Source organism: Hirundo rustica, chromosome 3 (assembly GCF_015227805.2).
Source record: "Hirundo rustica isolate bHirRus1 chromosome 3, bHirRus1.pri.v3, whole genome shotgun sequence".
Taxonomy (NCBI): domain Eukaryota; kingdom Metazoa; phylum Chordata; class Aves; order Passeriformes; family Hirundinidae; genus Hirundo; species Hirundo rustica.
In genome coordinates, this window is record NC_053452.1 from 96542268 (window position 1) to 96549512 (window position 7245).

The 7245-nt window shown below is 40.2% G+C and overlaps 1 protein-coding gene across 1 annotated transcript in view; it reads left to right on the forward strand.

Moving 5' to 3' along the window:
- The window catches only part of ERICH1 (glutamate rich 1), a 96751-nt gene extending 90082 nt beyond the window's left edge, over positions 1 to 6669 (forward strand). The window contains exons 7-8 of the transcript XR_005700290.2: positions 3534 to 3622; positions 5439 to 6669. The gene's annotated coding sequence lies outside the window, so the exon portion shown is untranslated. The remainder of the gene's footprint in view (positions 1 to 3533; positions 3623 to 5438) is intronic.
- Positions 6670 to 7245: the final 576 nt, after the last annotated feature.

Genomic DNA, 7245 nt, shown 5'->3' on the forward strand with positions numbered 1-7245 from the left:
GCCTAAATTTTTTTTTTTTTTTTTCCAGAAATAGGTGTTGGGGGTTTTTTTTTGAAAGCAATGAAAGTGTGGGGAAAGAAGAGGTAGATGTAGGCAATGGTCTTCTATGTGTGTGGGAATCAGGGCCTGCTAGCATCCAGAGTCTCAAGTGGCCATAGGCCGTTGCTACTCCAGAGTCCACAAGGGTCTCCAAAGCAAGAACTGATGAGCAGAAGAAAGCAGTTTAGGACTGTCTCCTGAAGAGAAATTTCTGGTGCTAGAGGTGGCATAGAGGGAAATGCTTCCCTTTTGTCAGGATAAAAATAAATATGCTAGGAAGTATGTGGGAAAAGAGCTGGTAAATAAGAATCATATGGAGCACAGGAAGAAAGGAAAACTGGGAAGATTAGTCTGATTTTAAGATAAAACATTTTTAAGGATCTGAAAGAGGATTCTTATGATGTGGGGATCATACAACCACCATTAAAGCTGGAAAATACCTTTAAGATCATAAAGTCCAGCTGTCAGGAGAATGAGCTGCCTGAAAGAGAACCTAACAGAGGCATGTAGGGAAAGTGACAAGACCATGAATGATTACTAAGTATTTGAGGCATTTGTCTGAGGGTGGTCAACAGCACAGGCTCCAAAACCTGCCAGAAGAGCAGGGGCCAGAGCCCCATATGCAGTGCTTTCCCTGCTGCTTGCACTGAGCTGACATGGGTGATGCTGTCATGAGAGTCCCTGCTTCACACTCAGGAGAGGCAGGGACATGATCACTGGCAGCATGGAAAGCCTTTTGGGGAGTGCCGGTCAAGAAGGGCTTTTTAAGAGTGTGAAAAGGATTTATTTCTGTTGGTTGAGTCATGCTGCATTTGGGGAAGCAGCCATTGCTGGTCCCAAAGGCACTAGATTATAGCAAAGGAACTCGTAATTTCATTATTGATTTGTCCTCCTAATGGAAATAGAGCACAAGGTGGTGAATATTGACAGCTGAGTTGAAAGTATCCCTTGTCTTTAATATTGGGGAGGTTGTCAGCATATCACTTGCATTCTTAGCTGCTTGATGCCTGTTAGAAAACAGTGCCTCCATCAGGAAGCGAGGGCATTAGTAGATGAATGAAATGAGGAGTCCGCACAGCTCGTGGGATCCCTGTGTTTGTGCCAAGAGAGATCTTGTGGCTTCTTGTCCAGTCCCTGGCCCAGAAGGGGCACGTTCATCTCTGCATCCTGGCAGTCAGCACTCAATTCTCAGAGGCTTGGACTTCATAAGAAATGGAGGCAATCCCTTGTTTGATCAAAGTTCTCCTGAAACAACCTAGGATGGTTATTCTTTCAGAGTCCTTTGACATGTAATTCAGATTTTGGTAACATCTGCAATTACAGAAGATATTCTGCATTTCAGTTGTGTTGCACATGGCCAAGACATCCTTTTTAAAGACAGCTACGCCAGCCAAAGCATATTCTTTCCTTTCCCTTTTATTTTCCACACAAAGAAACTTGTTTGGAAAGCTCTCCCTTTCTGAATAGTGTCATTGGAATCTCACTGCCCTTCTCTGAATGGGAAGAGTTACACTCAAAATGGCAGAAATTTTGCAGCTCCTGAAACTCTGATACTTCAGTAAGGATGCTTTCCTCTGAATGTAGGCAAGGCTGCAAATTTAAAGGAAATTCAGTGTTCTGTGTATTTCCAGAAAAAGACAGACTGCATTGTTATCCTTTCCTGCACTGGGCAGCAAGCACAGGCCCTCTCCTGACTGTTTGGGAAACGTGGCATGGGGCATACAGTGAGAAACAAGAAAAAGGCCTTTGACTTTTCATACTATAGGTTTTCATCCCAAATGCATTTGGACAGGTACTGATGGACTTCCTGTTAACTTCAGTCGGCTCCCAATTTTATGTTTATTATTTCCTGTTAGGACAGTATTTCCTATATCTAAGGGATATAGTGCAAAGCATTTAACATGGGGTCACTCTGAAAATTGCATATTAAAAAACCAACAGTTTGGCAAGTTCCCAGTCTTTTGCTTTTAGTGCCCAGAGAAGCTGTGGAAATATTCAAAGCCAAGTAGGATGGGGCTTAGAGCAGCCTGGTCTAGTGGAAGGTGTCCATGCCTGTGGCAGGGGAGTTGGAACTAGGTGACCTTCTCAAAGGTCCTTTCCAGCCCAAACCATCTGTCATGATTCAATGATGATGGTTTAGATTGATGCTACAGGATGAGTTCAGCTCAAGTTATCTTTTTTTTAATGAGACATTGCTCTGTTGGTGCCAAAGCGTTGGTGTGCTACAGACCTGGTGCAGTGAAAGGAAAATGAGAACTGCCCACTCTGTGCTGAAAAGAAGAAGAGGAAGTGGTATCATTGTGGAATACCTGTGGAATACTTGCAATGGAATATTTCTCCAACTAGAATCATGTTCTGCTCTTTTATAGCAGGACTATTTCTCAGAGATCTTCAGATTTCTGCCTTAGCAGAGACTACTGGAGGTGCAGTTAGCACTGAACTCTAGAACACTTGTCATCAAACCTGGTGTTGGCTCAATGTGCACATTGGTGCTCCACTGACTTACAACATCTGAAGATTTTTACCCTGCATGTTTAGAAGTAGGACTGCAACTGGAGTCAAATTCTGCCTTGGTATCTATATGCAGGGTTGCATATATTGAAAATGGAATAAAAGAGCTTTCTTAGCATGGTCTATCAATGGACACTACTAAATGTTGGAGAAATTAATTTTGTAGAGTATATTTTACCACCATTTCTCACACAGTGTGCTATATGCCTGCAAGAATAGAACTGAATTCAAGCTCACTGCAGTAAAAAGAGATCACAGTTAACAAAAAAATAGTAATATCAGTAAGTATGAGATTAGGTATTTTTAGTTTTAATGAACTAGCAGTAGAAAAACACACAAGACTGTGCATAATGCTGAGTAAAAGGGAATGCTATGAGAAAAGAAAGCACTTATTTTTAAATGTACCTCCAAATAGCCCTGTTATATTAGCACATCCTTTCAACTTGGGTCATGGTTGCATTAAGGTTCCTTCCCCAGTCAGGTCATCCTGTGGGTAAAAATATATGCTTTAAGTTATATAAACACGATCCAATCCTATTTGCATTGTCACTCTGCGACACGAAAGGCTATAATGACCTCCTTTTCCTATGTCCAGGGCTATCTCTAAAGCAGGCTCAGGTCCTTTTCTTATTAAGGAGGTCAGCTCTCTTAATGAGCTTTAGGCATTCCCAGAGAGTTTTTCAATATTGCAAGCCATACCTGGCCCCAGGCAGGGCTGTTTCAGGCCTGCCAACACCTAAGCAGTGCAGACAGATCCCATGTGACAGGTTATGCAACGGAGCGAGGCTTTATACACCCCGGGCCCTGGAGCGTGGACAGGGCTCAAGGGAAAAGAGCATCAGGTGAGAAAGAAATGTTTGCATACTGTGTTTCTTGGGGTGCTTTTGGCACTATAGCAAATGGCATTAGGCTTATTCTTACGTTTCATTAAGAGGTCAACTTGTAAAACATCCTGGGGTTTAGTAATGTTTTGTGTGTTCTAGAATTATAGGGGCTGAAATTCTAAGAAGACTCAGAAATCATGGTTATTCCTCTCCGGAGAATGACACCTGGGTATATAAGATTGCTGCAGGTATGAAATCGCTCTCTCTCTCTATTTTTTTTTTTTTTTCCTGATTTTAATTAATCTTAAAAATACCTGTATTTCTCTTGATCAGGCTGGTTTTATTTCAAATTATCGCATGACCAACCCAAGGGAACATTGGTTTCTTGTGGGTTAACTCACATAACTCAAAATAATTAATCCCCTGCTGAAAAGCAAATGAATTATGACATTTCTTGATAATTGGTACCATGCTGGAATACCAAATGCAGAATATTTGGAAGGAGTGAATTCTTCTGCAGTGCTTGAACAGAAACTGTTTCTCCATATTTTTCTCTTGCAATGTCTTTGTTTGTTTGGGGCAGTGGGAAAATGCTAATGGAAAGAAGGATGTGACTCAGCTGACCCATCAGTGGGTTATCAGTGACCCATCAGTGACCATTTCAGCCAGCTTCTTGGCCTTGATAAGGAAACCTCAACCAGTATTGACCTCTCTACTACTGGGAAATCAGAAAACAAATAAAAGCATGTATAGAAAACATTTTAAATCAACTGAAGCAGCTATAAATATATATACATATAAGTACACCAAAGAATACAGAAAAATTCCTTATTGTATTCCATATTTTGATAATTACAGAGTATCTGTCCTTTCTCTGGAAAATGTCACAGATCTTAGCACTGTGATCTGCATCCAGAATCATAGACTGTAGGAGCTGAGAGGGGATAGTTGTGGTTGAGGGGCTGAGCTAAAGATGCTGTGTCTTAGTCCTAGCCGTGAATTTCTTTCCCACCTCCCTGCATATCTTTTGATATCACCTTACATAGTAATTCTGTTTGAAATTTCTTTTGTCTTTATTTTGTGGCTGAAGTAGCCACAGTCAGACATTTATCAAGGTCAGAGCATTAAGCTCTAATTATTTTAGGTCAGTAAAAAACCTAGAATCTGGAAGTGAAAAAAAGGCTCCTTGGAATCTGTTGCTCCTGTCAGTGATGCCACGCTTTTCATCCATGGATTGCAAGGGAAAACATTAAAACAACAACAACAACAACAAACCAACCCAACATTATTTGAGGCCTAGTAATTATTTCACTTAAAGAAACCAAAGGCATCATTGAGAAAGACACATGTTAACTCAAAGTGCCAATATGTATGAATTCTTGTTTTGCTCCCTAGGGACTCCATGAAAATGTGTTTCCGCCTCTTGATCAGTGTATCATATGGACTAGGCAAGCAACAGAAACTTAATTTCTTTTCTGATAATTATTCAGATAGTAAATAAGTAATTCTTATCTTCACTTTGCTTGGCATTTCCTGCTTCTTCATCGGACTTGACAAAGTGACTGTGTCAAAACTTGTCTGCCTGGTCTAGTCCTACCTGTGGAGGTCATAAAGGATGTTAGTGATCCCTTCTAGGCTTGCTTTCCTGAATTAATATCTAACATCCAAGGGAACATCCTGTGTTAGTAGCTAATCTGTTGGAAGGAAGAGATCTTTGTTCTTTACAGAATAAGGAAGTTCTTTCTCCTTTATGCCTAAGCCTCCACAACTGATTCAGCTCTCCCTCTCAGGATGCCAGAGGGAACCCCATTAAAGTCACAAAAATCAATGAATGCAACCGAAAGGAAAATCATATCACAAATGTTTAGTATCTTTTACAAAGTGATAAAAAGGGAGGGTTTCAAAACATGCAATAGATTGTGCGAAATGGTCTTCAGCGGAGAGCAGAGTCATACCCTGTTAAATGTCGTGGAGAAGAAAAAAAGTGCTTTGTTGGTTCCAAAGACCTTCTTATGTGTTGCACTGAGCTGACTCAGCTTGTAACTTGCCCTGTTTCTCCCTCAGACTCAAGCTGCAGCAAAGATCGTTATCAACCCGTCAGACACAGCACTGCAGCGGGCGGCATTGCTCCTGGGAGTGTTCGGGATCAGCTTATCCAGCTACAGCACGCACCAGCTAACTCAAACAAAAAGATTCCCCTTGACCACTTAAGCTGCGTTAGGATGTGACCCAGGAAGTCCAAGCTTATGCCAATACTGCTGATGAGTGGCTTTTCTGCCGCTGTTAACGGTGTGGAGGTAATGAGACACTTTGCCGTGATTTCTACATGCAAAGTTAAATACACACAAGAACTGCAGACTTCTTCAAGAAAGAAAAGAAACAACTGCTATCAGAAGCATGGCATTTCCAAATAAGACAAACTTTCTGTGAATATTATAGACTTCTTTTGTTATTCAGTGTATACCTAGAGATCTAAAGGTAAAAAATACAGTTACATTCAGAGTAGCTGTAAACAGACCAGTGTGGGTGCTGGGCTCTGGGAGTGTCACTGTGTTGAGCTTTTGCTTTTGCAAATTACTCCAATGCAAAGACTGTTTTTGCAAAGAAGAAGTTAGAAGCAATATATTCCTCATGACAAGGGTTAGAACAAATGAAATGAATCATCCACAAAGACTCTTTGCACTGTACATTTGGGTATTACAGAATTTGTGCACTCTAGTTTTTTCTATTGAATCTTAAACACTTCTTGATGCCTTTTGAGTAGCAATGTTTGTGTATTGCAGCACAAGCTGGTAGCCTTCTGTCACAGCAGAGATGGCCATGGGCTACACCAGCAATAAGGTGCTGGGAAGGGCCCATGGCTCCAGACCACAGAAGTTCACAGCTGTGCGGAAGCTCTCTGTTTTAGAAAGTACCAGTAAAAATACTGGGTTGGGTTCCATTGCAGAGTTCAGTATCTGGTTGTATTCTTCTACAAAGTCAACTCATCTCATAATTTACATTCTGATTAAAATAGAAATAGAGTTTGACATTTTCTCCTTACTTCTCCCTTGTTTTCTTCTCATTTGGTACAATAACTTATTCAGGAAAGTTCTCTTACTATTGGTTTGCACTTTTCCAGCTGTTTCTTATGTTTTATGTAAACATGGCTTTGTAGGCTCTTCTGTCCATATGTTAGCATTTAAAATCCTTTGTTCTTGGTTACTAAATACAAATATTATTTTGGGATCATTTTCAGTGTTTAAAATTATTTCATCTGTCAACAGTGTTTAAATTCATCCACTAAGGGGCATCCTACACAGCTGAATATTTTGAACTCTTCAGATTGCTCATTCCAACATGACAAACCACAAATTGAATCAGGCTGAAATTTTTACTTTTTTATTTTTTAATTGTTCTTGTCCCTGTTTGCCTTTTTCTTGCCCTCTCTAAGAAATGTCTCTCCTCCCCCCAAAACTTTTATTAGAAGATGATGAAAAAAATCAGTGTTTACAAGGTATTTTTTTTTCAATCTGCTAGGTCCACAAATTACCGCCATCTTATATACACTTCTGTCTATATTTTTTTTAAAAAAATCACATAATAAAATATTCCATCTTCTGCCTCCACCTACAAGAAATGAAACGAAATACTTGAACTCCTTGACAAAAATAAGAATGAGACCTCTGGAAAACATTCAGTCATAGAGACTGATGTTACATAGTGTGACCCCCCACCACCACCCCCAGTATGCCATAATTATGTCTTTTTAATCTATCACAGGATTTTTGGATGCTGCATTTTTGTTAACTGAATTCCTTGCTCCCATTCAACATGAATGTAAGACCATTAGCTGTATTCAGGGCCATTACTATGCTAATGTAAGCTTTTT